The sequence below is a fragment of the Arachis hypogaea genome, chromosome 19, assembly GCF_003086295.3.
Source record: "Arachis hypogaea cultivar Tifrunner chromosome 19, arahy.Tifrunner.gnm2.J5K5, whole genome shotgun sequence".
In the NCBI taxonomy this organism is placed as follows: Eukaryota; Viridiplantae; Streptophyta; class Magnoliopsida; order Fabales; family Fabaceae; genus Arachis; species Arachis hypogaea.
This window is the reverse complement of record NC_092054.1, coordinates 82,394,528-82,411,116: the sequence shown is the minus strand read 5'-3', so window position 1 is coordinate 82,411,116 and position 16,589 is coordinate 82,394,528. Positions and strand designations below refer to the sequence as shown.

General features: G+C 38.1%; 1 non-coding gene across 1 annotated transcript; it reads right to left on the bottom strand.

Moving 5' to 3' along the window:
- Positions 1–14,423: 14,423 nt before the first annotated feature.
- Positions 14,424–14,527, bottom strand: LOC112781843 (small nucleolar RNA R71). Its single transcript, XR_003192594.1, has one exon. It is a non-coding gene; the product is annotated as a small nucleolar RNA R71 (small nucleolar RNA).
- Positions 14,528–16,589: the final 2,062 nt, after the last annotated feature.

Sequence of the window (16,589 nt, the reverse complement as noted above, 5' to 3'; positions counted from 1 at the left end):
AGGAACAAGCAAGCTTTAAGTTTGGTGTTGTGATGCCAGGGCATTTTGGCCAGTTTCACTGACCTTTTCTTTACTGTTTTAGGGTAGTTTCATGCATTTTCTTAGGAAATAAGCAAGTTTTGGGTAGAATTTCACTTACATCTTGATTCAAGCAAACATTGTGCACTTTACATAATTTCATGAGAATTATGCAAGAATTGAATGACAAATTGGATGATACATGTCTCATGATTTGGATTAGAACTTTGATGCACTCTATTGCTTGATTTCAGGACAAAGGAAGCAAGGAAGAACCACGTTAGCAGCCACGTTAGTCTAACTAACGTAACCACTAACGTGGAATGGGAGCTAGCTTGCAATGTTAATGAGAAAAGTAATCGCCAATAACGTCCTCGAAGCCATCATAGCCCACGTTAAGAGTCACGTTAACTAAGTTAACGTGAACTCTAACGTGGAAGAAGAAAAAGAATGGCCAACGTTAGTGACACTCACCTTTGTCACTAACGTTCGACTAAGCCAGTTTGAGCCACGTTAGTTGCCACGTTAACTTAGTTAACGTGGAAGCTAACGTGGAGGGAGCAAGAATCGCCAAAGTTAGTGACACTCACCTTTGTCACTAACGTTGGAACGAGCCACTATGAGCAACGTTAACTCCCACATTAACTTAGTTAACGTGGAAGCTAATGTGGATTGAAGAATGATGAGCCAACGTTAGTGACACTCACCTTTGTCACTAACGTTGGAGATGGCTATCACCACCACGTTAGAAGCCACGTTAACCTAGTTAACGTGCACTCTAACGTGGGAAGTAGGGGCGTTTTGAAACATTAGTGACAAAGGTAAGTGTCACTAACATTTTCGAAGATTTGGCGAGCCTACGTTAGAGGTCACGTTAGCCACACTAACGTGAATTCTAACGTAGGGGGAAGGGAGGATTCTCAACGTTATTGGAAAAGGTAAGTCCCAATAATGTGTGCGAAGGACCAAGAGGCAACGTTAGTGGTCACGTTGGTGCCACTAACGTTGAAGTTAACGTGAATTATCCTTTGGTTAGGAACGTTAGTGAAAAAGGTGACTGCCACTAACATTCTCGAACCCACACTTTCACTTAACGTTAACGCCACTAACGTCTTAAGCTAAAAGTCCATACCCACTTCACACTTTCTCTCTGCAAGTGAAGCTAAGCTCACGGAAGAAGATAACTACTTCAAACTCAAGATCCAAAGGCCCATATCCAAGATTTGAAGAACCAACTAGAAGATCAGAAAAGGGGGTTGGAAATTAGAGAATCACTCTCTGTATTTTACTTTCTCTGTAACTTTTAGTTTAATTCTCAGAATGTACTCTCCATCTATGATTTTCATTCCCAGAGCTATGAATAACTAAACCCCTTTTATTGGGTTAGGGAGCTCTATTGTAATTTGATGGATCAATATTAGTTTTCATTATTCTTCTTCTATCTTTTCTCTTGATTTTACTAGAAAGCTTTCAATCTTCATTCAATTGGGTAGTTATCTTGGAAAAGAAGCTATTCATACTTGGATCTCTTCGGAACTTTGGAAGAGGAATGAAGAGATCATGCTAGAAATGCTTTCTCATGTTGGACCAAATTGGGGTTTGGATGGATATAGTGACATATAATCCTACCAACACTTTGATTTGAAAATACATGTGGTATAATCAGTGACCATACTTCATCTCTTCTCATGAGCAATTGACCAAGGAATTGGCTATTGATCAAGATTTGAGAGATTGAATTACCAAGAAATTGGAATTCGATCACTTAAGATTGCCAAGGAGATCAATGAATGCATTGATTGAGGAAGAGATGAAAATGAACTTGATCCGGAGAATGCAACATCTCCTAAGCCCAATGAATTCCCCATTTCTGATCTTACCCATTCTCTATAAATTCTGCAATCTACTTTCATGAGCATCTTCCCCATTCCCATTTAAGATTCTGCAATTTACTTTCTGCTATTTACATTCAGCTCTTTATTTCCAGCATTTACATTTTCTACTATTTACTTTTCCGCCATTTAATTTTCTGCAAATCTCAAATCGAATTTTGCTTAGTTCAACTAGAACATTCCTCTAATTAAAGTTGCTTGACCAATCAATCCCTGTGGGATTCGACCTCACTCTATTGTGAGTTTTTACTTGACGACAATTCAGTATACTTGCCGAAGGAAAATTGTTGAGAGACAAGTTTCCGTGCATCAACGACCCAGTGCACTTGCTGGTTAGTTGTACCAGAGTTGTGAAAAGTGTGCTCACAATTTCGTGCACCACCCTTGTTAGAGAGTACTCTTGCCCACTTTTACATTTTCCATTGTATTTTCGAACAGCATGAGTCACTAACCTCCTAAGGTTAAGGTTAGGAGCTCTGCTGAGTTTCATGGATCAATAATATTACTGTTCTAGTTCAATATGTCTGATTCTGTTCTCTTATGCATTCTCGTTCTTTATCTCATGAATTGAGGGTGACCCATGACAATCATCCTTGTTCTACATGGGTTCTGTGCGAGTCCTGACCTGGATAGCGTTGAACCAAAGCTAGAGATTGCATTACAGATTCCAATAGAGTATTTGGGAAACTTTGGATACGTGACATATAATCCCGTTGACCGTGGGTAAGTGAGGTCTCTGTGGCATTAAGGTTAGAGTCAGAGAAGCAATACTTTCTGATCTAGAAGATCTGCCTTGTCTGTGCCACCTTGAGTAGGATCGTGAAGGGGAGTGGTTTGCTTAGAGCTTCATCTTCTGCTACAGTGAGAAACCTAGAGGTGGCTTGATGAGAGGACATGAGTCATCTCAACGTGGTGGATTACTGCAGTGGAGGAGGTTAACTTGATGAGAGGACATGAGTTAATCACTTATGGCTGCCATCAAAGGAATCAGAAGGTTACCTCAGAAGAAGCCGGATCCCGGACGCTTCTTAATTCCTTGCACCATAGGTACCATGACCTTTGATAAGGCTCTGTGTGACCTAGGGTCAAGCATAAACCTCATGCCTCTCTTTGTAATGGAGAGACTGGGGATCTGTGAGGTACAAGCTGCAAGAATCTCACTAGAGATTGTAGACAAGTCTATAAAAATGGCTTATGGACTGGTAGAGGATGTCTTGGTGAAGGTTGAATACATCCCTGCTGAATTCATAATCCTAGAGGATGAATCCATCTTCCTTAGAAGACCCTTCCTAGCTACAGCCAAGGCTGTGATTGATGTAGACAGAAGAGAACTAGTCCTGCAATTAGATGAGGACTATCTTGTGTTCAAGGTTCATAAACCTCATTCTACCTCAGCTGAAGGAAGCACCATTGGGTAGCTAAGTTTGATATTAGAATTGTATAGGGTATGTATGTGTTATTGAGAACTTAGGTTAATCAAAGATTCAAATGCAAGCTCACCTAGCCATATATACATCCTTACCTTTAACCTTAGCCCCATTACAACCTTAAAAAGACCTCATGATTTTTTGCATATGTACATTAAGTATTTGTTGGTTGGTTAGATGAAGAAAAAACTTTAGAAAGTATGATTAGAGGAGAATTGAGTGAATTGACCCTAAATACTTGAGTGACTAGAGTGCATACACATATCCAGTGAGGGTTCAATTACTCAATTCCGTATTTTCACCTATGATTATTGCTTATCTTGCAAATTTGGTTAAATTCTTTTATAAGACTCAATTCAATTGTTAATAGGATTTGGTTATAATTGCTTTAGCCCTTGGTTGTATATAGATGCTTTCTTGGAAATTGATTTACTTGGACTAATTAAATACATATCAATAGTTAGATAGTATAAGGTATAATAGTTACATATATATAGATAGATTGCATATAGACAGTTACATTGAATAATTGTTGATTCCCCTTCTTATCTTCCTTTAGTATAGCATGAGGACATGCTATTGTTTAAGTATGGGGATGTGATAAATTCATATTTCATGATATATATTTGCTCTATTTAGGTGGATTTTATCAACTTTTCTGCATTTATCCATTGAAATAGCATAGTTTCATGAATTCTTCCTAAATTGTGCTTGAAAGTAAAAACATGCTTTTTAGGCCTTTTAATTGCTAAATTTTATTCACTTTAATCCCATTTGATTCCTTGATGTGTTTGTTGAGTAATTTCAAGATTATAAGGTAAGTATGGATTGAAGAAGTGAGGAAGGAAAGCATACAAAGTGGAAGAATTCAAGAAATGAAGGATTTGGAAAGCTGCCAATCCTGACCTCTTTGTACTAAATTGAGCATAACTTGAGTTACAGAGGTCCAAATGAGACGGCTTTAGTGGCATTGGAAAGCTAACGTTTGGAGCTTCAAAATGATATACAATTCGCTATAGTGGACATAAGCTTAAGTGTGCGTACGCACACAATTTGTGCGTACGTACACTTGCTAAATCCTGACTTGTGCGTACATACAAATTGTTGTATATCATTTTGAAGCCCCCGGATGTTAGCTTTCTAATGCCACTGGAACTGCCTCATTTGGATCTCTGTAAGTTATGATCAATTTAGTACAAAGAGGTCAAGATTGGCAGCTTTCCAAATCCTTCATTTCTTGAATTCTTCCACTTTGTATGCTTTCCTTCCTCACTTCTTCAATCCATACTTGCCTTATAATCTTGAAATTACTCAACAAACACATCAAGGAATCAAATGGGATTAAAGTGAATAAAAATTAGCAATTAAAAGGCATAAAAAGCATGTTTTTACTTTCAAGCATAATTTAGGAAGAATTCATGAAACTATGCTATTTCAATGGATAAATGTAAGAAAAGTTGATGAAATCCACCTAAATAGAGCAAATATATATCATGAAATGTGAATTCATAAACCATTCATAAACATGAAGTGCTTCAACCACTCTTCTCATTACAGAGCCTAACGGAGCCCCTAGACACCAACTCTAAGTTTGGTGTTGGGCAGCCATTAGCAAGCACTGAGAATAAAGGTACTAAGACGAAAGTACCTAAAGGATGGAGGGATAAGAAAATCCCCACTGAAGGTCTCTTACCTGGTATGAGAGTGGTCTTCACTGATAACCCAGTCATTCTACACACTATGAACAAGATCCTGTCTCTAGAGCATGTGGAGCTCATCCATGAGAGCACAGGCAAGAAGTTCACTGTAAGGGGCAAAATTCTGAGCCCCTATCTATCTCTGTTAGGAGCTAACCGTCAAGCTAGTAATGTTAAAGAAGCACTTGTTAGGAGGCAACCCATCAATAATTAATGTTTTCTTATTTTTCTTTAAGTTTATTGATGGGTGGAAATTAGAATTCCACACCAAAACTCACCGGCAAGTGTAGCGGGTCGCATCAAGTAGTAAAACTCACTTAGAGTGAGGTCGATCCCATAGGGATTGATGGATCAAGCAACTTTAGTGGGTGATTAGTTTAGTCAAGCTAACATTGGTGAATTGGGTGAAAAGTGACCAACAGAATGAAAATAGCAGTGAATTTAAAGTTGCAGAAAGTAAATGAGCAAAAGCTTAAATTGGCAGAAGCTTAAAGAGCAAGAAAAGTAAATTGATAGAATCTTAAATGACAAGAAAGGTAAATTGCATGAAATGTAAAGGGGGTTGGGTGCTGGAAGTTTAAAGAAAGCAATAAATCAGTAACTTTGAGCAAGTGCAGAAAATGTAAATTTGCAGGAAATGTAAATCAAGCTTACAGCAAACATCAAATGCAAAATGCAGAGGAACAAGAAGATTTAAATTTCATGAAAGTAAATTGGAAGCAATGGGAATAGAAAGCTATGAGAACAGAAGATTAAAATCAAGCTGCTCAATGTAAATTGATTTGTGAAATTGAAGAAAGGGAAACTTGCAGAGGAAGGAAAAAAGAAACAGAAAGAAAAGAAAGTCCAGATCTGATTTTCAATTCTCAAATTCAAAAAGGAAAATTTAAACAAAGAGCTCTCTACCCTACTCCTAATGCTCTATAGCAGAGCCAGCCCTTTTTCTAAAATGGAACATATGCCTTTTTATAGGCTTATACAAAATTAAAATGAAATTAAAATTAAAAATAAATTACAATTAAATGAAATTCCTATTCTAACTATCTCTTGTGCCTTTGAGTGATGATAATGTGCTTTGCTTGCTTTAGATTTGAAGAGGAGTGGATCTGAATGGTTTGGTTCAAGTGGCATGGGTCAGGGTTGCTTGGTTCAATTTTGGTTGGAGGCATGTTCCAGTGGAGCGTAGCGCTCCCTTGCCTTGTCCCAGGCTCGTCGAACCAAGCCTTGTTCATAGCGCTCCGTTGGTGATTTGAACGCAGCGCTCAATAACTTTGTGTGCCTTCCAATTTTTGTCTCGTGTCAAGCCCATTTCCTTGTGCATGGTAGCGCTCAGTGAGGTAAGGAAATGGAGCGCCCTTTGCTTGGATTTGAGGCTCCCACTTTCGAACCTTGGCTCCTTCATTGCTTGGTGTAGCACTCCTTGTTTTCCTCCATGTGCTTAGTTCGAACCTCGGCTACTTCCTTTTTGGCTAGCAATGGCGCTCAGTTGAATTTTTCAACGTAGCGTCCTTGCTTCCTTGCTTAGCCTTGCTTAAAGTCACGAAAAAGTGAATGAAATTAATGTAGCGCTCCCTTTCTTCCTTGGATGAGCGCTCCGTTACATTAATGAACGCTAGTGTTCATTGCTTTAAGCATCTTTATTCCATTTATTTCCAAATAATGCCAATGATGGTATTAATTAAATGCATGCTTTACTTTTATTAATAAAGCTAATGCATTAGCGTTTTTGTAATTTACATGCATTCTTCCATTGGCTTTAATTAATAATGCATGCATTTCATTCATTCATTTATTGGCATTAGTAATTAAGTTCCATGCATGCTTTCATTGGTTCCTTTAGTAATGCCGTAGTATTCCTTTATTTGGCATAAATGATTTAATGCTTTATGCATGCATTAATTGGCTTTGTAATGCCAATTAACGTGAAGCTCATGCATTTCATCCATTAAATGCATATTTTAATTTTTAATTCATGCATGCATAAGGCATAAATGCATGCCATGGCTTCATGGTCATGGGTCACGCTTTTAAAAGCGTGGCCTAAGGTTCCAAAGCGTGCTCAAACTTCAAAGTGTGCCCCAAAATTATTTTTTTCTCTTTTTGAGCTTAATTTGTGCTTTTTTTGCTTCTTTTTCCACTCATTTCCTACAAAATTTATAAAATCAAAAGATCAAGAAAATATACAATTTAAGCACAAAAGAATGCAATATTTAAGCACTAATCATCAATTTCTTGTATGAAAAAAGCATAGAAAAACATGACATGATGACATGTCATCACAACACCGAACTTAAACCTTGCTTGTCCCTAAGCAAGAAAAGAATCATATAATAAAGATTGACAATCCAATGTAAGAAGAATAGCAACTCATTGTTCATGGTTAGCTAGTTTTCTATGCATTCTACAATCACAAAAGAAATGTAAATGATTGATGCTTCTATCTAGCTCATTTTATGAAATCTTTTTCTTATGTTTCTTCCTTGAAACAAGCTTTTGATTTTCTTCTTAGCTTCTCCTTTTGGGTATTTTACCCCATGAGTTGATAACAAAGCAACGACTTCTAAATGCTTTGTTTTCAAGTATTACCACTTGATACATAAGCACCACAAGCATTTAATTAGAGGACTTCATTAAGCTCATTTGTTTCTTTTCTTGACTCTCTAATCATTGATGCTCAGAGCCTTGAGCTTTGAGGGAGTGCTTTTGTACTTGAGCCTAGCCTTGACCTCTAAGTGTTTTGTTTTCAAGCTTTTTGCTTGATACATAAACACCACAAGTACTTAACAAATGAATTATCATTGGTACTCAGAGCCTTCAGCTTTCTCATTCTTTCCCTTTTGCTTTTCTTGCTGTAACTGTATTTGCTTTTTCAAGGTTTTCATGATTTCAAAAGATTTCACAAAATGTCCTAGATGAAAACTTCAATTAAATAAAATCCAATGCAATTGAGCAACAATTAATTATACTAGCCTTCCAATACTTGTATGCACATGCTAAGTTCTTCTTTAATTCCTTGTTTGTTTATAATCATGATACTTTACTGCTTTGAACTTTACAAAACTCAAGTTAGTAGTTATAGTGGTACAGCAACATTTTACAATAAAAATTTAGGCTATGCTTATTTATACCACTCATGCATACAGAGAAGATAAAGACAATCATGCAATTTAAAGTGCTGTAAACAAATGAGAGGAAAAAGAACCTTACAACCTTGTAATTCATCTTCTCTATTGTTGTCATTTTCCTCTCATTCTTCCTCTTCCCTTGCCAAACTCAGAGTGCTTGCTCATCCTCAAGCAACAATTAGAATAATGGCTATGGGACTAAGATGGATCATGAATATCTTACACAATGGAAGGTTAGCAGTACATGTGTTTCAAGTAAGAAAAATTGAAGATAACAATCAAGGCACAAGAGACAGAGACACTGTGATTGCAAACATAAGAGGGTGTGCATGATACATGGCATAAAAGATAAGTGGCACACCAAACTTAGTGTGACACTTTCACTTGGAATTAATGCAAGTATCCAGTAAAGATTGGAACCAAAATTTGTTGCATAGCAACACCAAACTTAGAATGCAATCCTATGTCAATTTATTTGAAATAAAATGAAGAAAATGAAACTGTTATTTGTTAAATACAATCACCAAGTGAAGCATCTGTCATGAATAAGAATTTCTTGGTGAGGTATTAACAAAAACAGTTGAGTAGCAAACTAAATGAAAGAATTTAAAAACAGAGAAATGACTAAAGCAAGTAGAATGAAAAAGTGTCAAACTAAAAGAAAAATAATACTGGAAAGGAATTATGATTATGCAAACAAGTGGTGTTGCTGGATGACTTGCATAGAAAATAAGTGGCACACCAAACTTAGAATCTTAGTGTGACACTTTCAATTAGAATTGATGCAATCATCCAGAGGGATAGAAAACAAATTGTTGCATGGCAACACTAAACTTAGAATGTAATCATATACCAATTTATTGAATTTAAATAAAGCAAAGAAAGAAAACAAAGCAAAGAAAAGAAATGTTACCTACGGTTGACATGTTCTTCACTTTCTTCCTCTTCTTCCAGTTTGTTAAGAGGAATGACCTCAAGGGGGAAGAAGTTTCAGCTATTGTCCCCTTTCTTGGCCTCCTCTCAGCAAGCTTCCTTTTGTACATGGCTTGATTGAGCTTGCTTGCTGGATCAGGGGTATGATTGGTGCTCTTGTTAGTTGCCTTCATTCCTTTGAATTCTAGACTTGGTTGCTGTGTGTTTATTGGAATTTTATCTTTATCTAGAGTCTTTTGAATTGGTGGCTCAATGAGCTCTTTCTTCATGTACTTTTCTGCCTCACTTGAGTGTGAATTTTTTTGACTGACTTCCTCACTTTCTTGTTCTTCCACTTCCTCCTTTTTATCCACCAATTGATCTTCACCTTCCTTGCTTAGCAATTCTCTGTTTCTTCTTGCTTGCTCCAAATATCCATTCATTTTATTGTAGAGAGTTTCTTGCCTTTTCCAGGATTGTTCTTGTCTTTCGAAAAATTCTCTGGACTTTTGAAGGAGATCCTCTGAAGGTTGAGAGAAATTTTGTGGATATGAACGTGTTGTAGTGAAGTTATTTTGAGGGTTATGGAGTGAATTTTGTGAGTTGTGGAAGGAATTTTGTGGTTGGTGAGATGAGTTGTATGGATCTTGAAGGAAACTTTGTGTTGAGGCATAATCAAGTGATGAAGAACTTTCAAATGAGAAACTAGGAAGTGAGGGTGGACAATTCTGCATGACTTTATTGAGAGTATACTCTAGGGAAGATGTCTCTTGATGAATGGAGTATGAACTTTTGACATTCCCTTTCCAGCCACAGTTGTGTAACTGTCATCACAGTATGAGTCACTTTGTGGCTCTGGGAGATGTTCATACTCTTTCAATTCTTGGTGATACTCCCAACCACCATGAGGATAATGATATGAATCATTTTGTGGTGGTGGTTGGTATCCAATATGATTTTCTTGCTGTTCTTGTGTTTTTGAAGCAAATCTTTATGGATTGAAGTTCTCAGAATTTGTATTTTCTTAGTGATATTCCTAGCCACCATTAGAGATTGGTGATGGTGGGTAATATCCTATAAAATTTGTTTGATCATAAGATGAGTTGAACTCCATTTGAATTTTGTAAAACACACAACCAGTGAAAACAGAAATTACTCAAATCAGAGATAAGAATTTCTTAGTGAGGCAAAAACACAAACACCTTGGTTTCAACTTAAAATAGAGAACAAAACAAAGAGAATGCTTAATCTAGACTTCTCACCCACTTAATCATTGTTGATCTAAATCAATCCCCAGCAATGGCGCCAAAAACTTGATGGGTTGAAATGGGATTCCACATCAAAACTCATCGGCAAGTGTAGCGGGTCGCATCAAGTAGTAAAACTCACTTAGAGTGAGGTCGATCCCACAGGGATTGATGGATCAAGCAACTTTAGTGGGTGATTAGTTTAGTCAAGCTAACATTGGTGAATTGGGTGAAAAGTGACCAAAAGAATGTAAATAGCAGTGAATTTAAAGTTGCAGAAAGTAAATGAGCAGAAGCTTAAATTGGCAGAAGCTTAAAGAGAAAGAAAATTAAATTGACAGAATCTTAAATGACAAGAAAGGTAAATTGCATGAAATGTAAAGGGGGCTGGGTGTTGGAAGTTTAAAGAAAGCAATAGATCAGTAACTTAGAGCAAGTGCAAAAAATGTAAATTTGTAGGAAATGTAAATCAAGCTAACAGCAAACATTAAATGCAAAATACAGAGAAACAAGAAGATTTAAATTTCATGAAAGTAAATTGGAAGCAATGGGAAAAGAAAGCTATGAGAACAGAAGATTAAAATAAAGCTCAATGTAAATTGATTTGTGAAATTGCAGAAAGGGAAACTTGCAGAGGAAGGAAAAATGAAACAGAAAGAAAAGAAAGCCCAGATCTGATTTTCAATTCTCAAATTCAAAAAAGAAAATTTAAATAAAGAGATCTCTACCCTACTCCTAATGCTCTCTAGCAGAGCCAGCCTGATGCCAAGGCATCATAGGCTAGTTTCACTAGCATTTTTCTGTTAGTTTTAGTTGTTTTATGCATTTTCTTGAGCTTAAAGTAACCAAAAATGGTTAAATGAAGAACAAAGCAATGAACCATCCAAACAACATGATTTTGATGCATATTCCATGAGTTTTAGTTATAATACTTAAATGCTATGAATGGAAGATTTCTCATGAAATTTTGCAAGACTTTGATGCAATTGTTTGGATGATTTCAGGGAAGAAGAGGCTAGGCAAGGAAGCAACAAAATCAATAAAGGAAGCTTGAATATCACATGTGGAGTTTAAGTTCCAGTTTAAGCCTAAACTAGAGCTTAAACGCCAAAAATCATGAAGGATAAGAAATGCTGGAATTGAAGTTTAACCTCCAGTTTGACCTCAAACTGGAGGTTAAACGCCAGAATGAAAAGCCTCACTAAAGAAGCATTCCACGTTTAACCTCCAGTTTGACCTCAAACTGGAGGTTAAACGCCAGAATGAGTATGCCACCCAGGGAGGAGTTCCACGTTTAACCTCCAGTTTGACCTCAAACTGGAGGTTAAACGCCAGAACCAGGAAGAGTACCAGGGAGCCATTCCACGTTTAAGCTCCAGTTTGACCTTAAACTGGAGCTTAAACGTGTTCGACAGCTTTTCTACTCCAGGGTTGCTCTCTCCATTTCCACGTTTAACCTCCAGTTTGACCTCAAACTGGAGGTTAAACGTGTTCGACACCTCCAGGGCTACCATTCTAAGCTTCCACGTTTAACCTCCAGTTTGACCTCAAACTGGAGGTTAAACGTGTTCGACCTCCAGGGCTACCATTCTAAGCTTCCACGTTTAACCTCCAGTTTGACCTCAAACTGGAGGTTAAACGTGTTCGACCTCCAGTATGCCTCCACCCTTTTCCACGTTTAGCCTCCAGTTTGACCTCAAACTGGAGGTTAAACGTGTTCGACCTCCAGGGCTGCCCTTCCTATCTCCACGTTTAAGCTTCAGTTTAACCTTAAACTGAAGCTTAAACGTGTTCGACTACATGACTCTCCAGGGATACCTTCTTCCATTTCCACGTTTAAGCTTCAGTTTAACCTTAAACTAAAGCTTAAACGTGCTTCTACAAAAGGCCTCACTGGAAGTGTCTGGCGTTTAAGCTGCAGTTTAAGCTTAAACTACAACTTAAACGCCACTCTTGGAAAAGGTTTCTGGGCCAAAAATATTGTGATTTAAGTTAGTCTTTGAGCACAAAGATTAACTTAAACTTACTTTGGTATGAAACCCAATTGAATATCATGGTTTATGGGATTGGGCCTGAAGGATTGATGAGTTTGAAATCTCAATTTATTGAGTCATGTGTCATTATTTGATTATCACTAAGTTGGCTCAATAAATGTTACAGGATTTGGATCAACAACCTCATCAAGATTATGGATCATAAACCCAAGGCAAAAGGAAAGCAAGGAGAGGCCTCAAAGCCCAAGAAGCACAACTGAAGCTCAATATAGAAAGTGTATAAATAGGATAGAAGTTAAGTTAGAGGGGACTTTTACTTTCACTTTTAGCTAGTTTTCCTTTTCTTTGTAATTGAATTCAGAGCTATGATTCACTAAACCCCCTTTTCATTGGGTTAGGGAGCTTTATTGTAATTCAATGAATCAATAATAGTTTATCTTCTTCTTCAATCTTTTCTCTTGAATTTTGTTAGAAAGCTTCTCGATCTAATTCCATTGGGTAGTTGTCTTGGGAAAGAAACTACCCATAATTGGAATCCTTCGGAACCTTGGGAAAGGAATGGAGGATTCATGCTAGAGAAGCTTTCTCACAATGAATTGGATTGGGGTTTGGATGGATATTGTGACATGTAATCCTACCAAATTGTGGTTCATGAAATTGTGTGGTATAATCAGTGATAGAGCATCATCTCTTCTTATGAACATTTAAACCAAGGGATTGGGAATTTGTTCATTTTTAGAGAGAATTGGTGAGCCAAGGGATTGGGATCCAATCATATAAGATTGCCAAGCAAAATTCAATGAATGCATTGCTTGAGGAAGAGATAAACATGTTTTGATTCGGAGATCTCAATATCTCCTTTAACCCAATGAATCCCCCAAATTCTGATTTCCACTTTCTCTTTACATTCTGCAACTCAATTCATGCAATCACCCCCATTCCCTTTTAATTTCAGCAATTTAGTTTCTACTCTTTAATTCATGCAATTTAAGATTCCGCCATTTTAATTTCTTGTCATTTACTTTTCCCGCCAACTTTACATTCCGCAAATTCTCATCTCAATCTTGATTCCGCTCAACTAGAACACACTTCTAATCCGAATTGCTCACTCAACCAATCCTTGTGGGATTCGACCTCACTCTATTGTGAGTTTTTACTTGACGATAACCGGTGCACTTGCCGGAAGGAATTTTGCCAATCGTGCAATTTCCTAAATCGTAGCATAACTAGATTATGCGCATCAAGTTTATGGCGCCGTTGCCGGGGATTGGTTTTCGATTGACAATTCTCAAATTGGAAGCTAACTAGATTGAGCAATTTTCTCTTGCTTTGTTAATTCTGTCCAAGATACTTGTTGAATTTTAATTTCTGCACTTGGTTACATGCTTTCCTTCTTTATGCCTTTAAATTCATGCAACTAACTCACTGACTCACTAACTGTTTGAATTAATTCCTCAATTGAGCTAACCATACTCTTCCATTAACCAAGAGTATTTCACTTGTTTGTGTTTGAGCTGTGTTCTTGTATGACAGGTAGGAGAGGAGAGACATCAACTCCTCCATATACCGAACCAGAGAGGACCCTTCATAGACTTAGAAGGGAAGCAAGAGGGAAGAGAGTAGTGGGAGAAGAGGACTCTGAAGGAGAATCTGAGGACAATTTTGAGGAAGCTTTAGATCTCAACATGGATAGAGAAGTTCACAACCATGAGAGAGCTGATGGAAACGATGCCATCCCTGAGAGGAGGGTTCTTAGTTCATACATAAACCCAACCTCTGGGAATTGTGGTAGTAGCATCCAGAAACCACCCATTCAGGCCAACAATTTTGAGCTCAAGCCACAGCTAATATCACTAGTGGAGAATCATTGTTCCTTTGGAGGAAGTGCTAATGAAGACCCAAACCAACATCTCACAAAATTCCTGAGAATTTGTGACACTGTGAAGTCCAATGGAGTCCAGGAAGATGCCTATAAACTGCTTTTGTTCCCATTTTCACTTAGGGACAAAGCAGCTAAGTGGCTGGAATCATTCCCAAGGGGGAGTCTAACAACATGGGATGAGGTGGAAAGCAAGTTTCTGGCACGTTTCTACCCTCCACAAAAGGTCAATAGGCTTCGATCTGAGGTTCAGACTTTTAGACAACAAGATGGTGAAACTCTCTACGAGGCATGGGAGAGATTCAAGGACTTGACAAGGAAATGCCCACCAAACATGTTCCATGATTGGGTGCAACTGCACATCTTCTATGATGGGCTCTCTTATGAATCAAGGAAGGCTGTAGACCATTCATCAGGAGGTTCATTGAACAGGAAAAAGACTGTGGAAGAAGCCATTGAAGTGATCGAGACAATGGCTGAGAATGAGTACTACTATGCATCAGAAAGGCACAACACTAAGGGAGTCATGGAGCTGAACCATGTTGATACAATTCTAGCCCAAAACAAGGTGTTTGCCAAGCAACTAGCAGAGCTTACCAGGCAATTAGAAACAAAGCAAGTGGCTGCAATACACACACAAGATCAAGAGGAAGTAAGCATTGAAGGAGGTGATTGGGATGAGGCCAACTATGTGGGAAACCAACAAAGGCAATCATATGATCCACACTCCAACACTTACAACCCAGGCTGGAGAAACCACCCAAACTTTGGGTGGGGAAACCAACAAACCCAACCACAAAACCACAAACCTTACAACCACAACCAACAAAACAATTCCACATACCAAAATTCCAACCAAAGATCATACCAAGCCACACAAAACACTTACCCCCAACCATCATATCATGGCCAAAATAATCAACATACGCAACCTAATCCGAACCAACAATTTCAAGATCAATTAAACCGGATAGAAGGAATGATGGCAACCATGAGTCAAGACATCATTGAACTGAAGAGCTTCAGGGATGATGTGAGAACTACCTTAAGAAACCATGGTGAAAAACTCAAGAGGATGGAATCTCAAGTAGGAGAGCTATCTCAACAGGCACCCAAATCAACTGCAGTGTTCCCTAGTGACACAGAAAAGAATCCTAAAGGGGAACAAAAGAGAGTAAGATGGGAAGAATGCAAGGCCATCACCATATTGAAGGAAATCTCAGAAGAAGAAGGAATCAGGTCCTCAGAGCAGGAACCAGAAATCTTGAAGGAAGGTGTGGAAGAAGTTAAGCAGGAAGGTGGAACTGAGCAAGCCAAGGAACTGCAAAAAGGCATGATGGAAATATACCAACCAAAAGCACCATTTCCTGAGAGGTTGGGAGGAGGTGAAAAAAGGAAAACCTATTCAAGGTTTCTAGAGACATTTAACTCTCTTCATGTCAATATTCCCTTTCTTGAGATTCTTCATCAAATGCCCACACACATCAAGTATTTAAAGGAATTGTTAAGCAAGAAAAGAGTTTTGAAGGGAGGACAAACGGTAACAATGAACAAAGAATGCAGTGCTCTCATCAAGAAGGACACACTCTCTAAGAAAACGGACCCAGGAAGTTTTCATATCCCTTGCATCATAGGGGAAACAAAAATTGACAGAGGATTCTGTGATCTAGGAGCTAGCATAAATGTGATGCCTCTAACTCTTATGAAGAGGCTACAACTGAATGAGGTGAGATCCACTGATGTAATCATACAACTGGCTGACAAAACTCAGAAGCAAGCTGAAGGGGTAGTTGAAAATGTGCTGGTGAAAGTGGGGGATTATTACTTTCCCACAGACTTTGTCATTATGGACATGGAGGAAAGCTACTTACACCCTATCATTCTGGGCAGACCATTTCTAGCCACTACTAGAGCGCTCATAGATGTAGAACAAGGAGAGCTAATTCTGAGAATACATGATGAACAGCTCATTTTCAAAGTTTTCAAACCTGCATCTGAGCCTGAACCAGAACCTGAAAAGCCTAAAGATGATAGTAGCTATCTATGTTTGGAGGAAAGGAATCCAGCAGCTGAAACTCTAAAACAGTCCTTGGAAGGCAACCAAGAGTTGCAAGAGTTAGAGCCACAAGAATCAGTGGAAACAGATCAGAAGGATCCTCCTGACATAAGGGTCAATGAAGAAATCCTCAAGAGAAAGGGAAGAGTGATAGGGAGATTGCCAAGAGGATGGAGAAATAAGAAAATTCCCACTGAAGGTTTTTCTCAGGGAGATAACGTGATATCAAGTCATTATCTGCCAATCCCACATGGCCTCAAAACCATTCCTTCCCAGCTCCCTCAAGTGTTCACAATCAGGAAAGTTCTTTCTATGGAACATTTAGAGATCATGAATGAATCA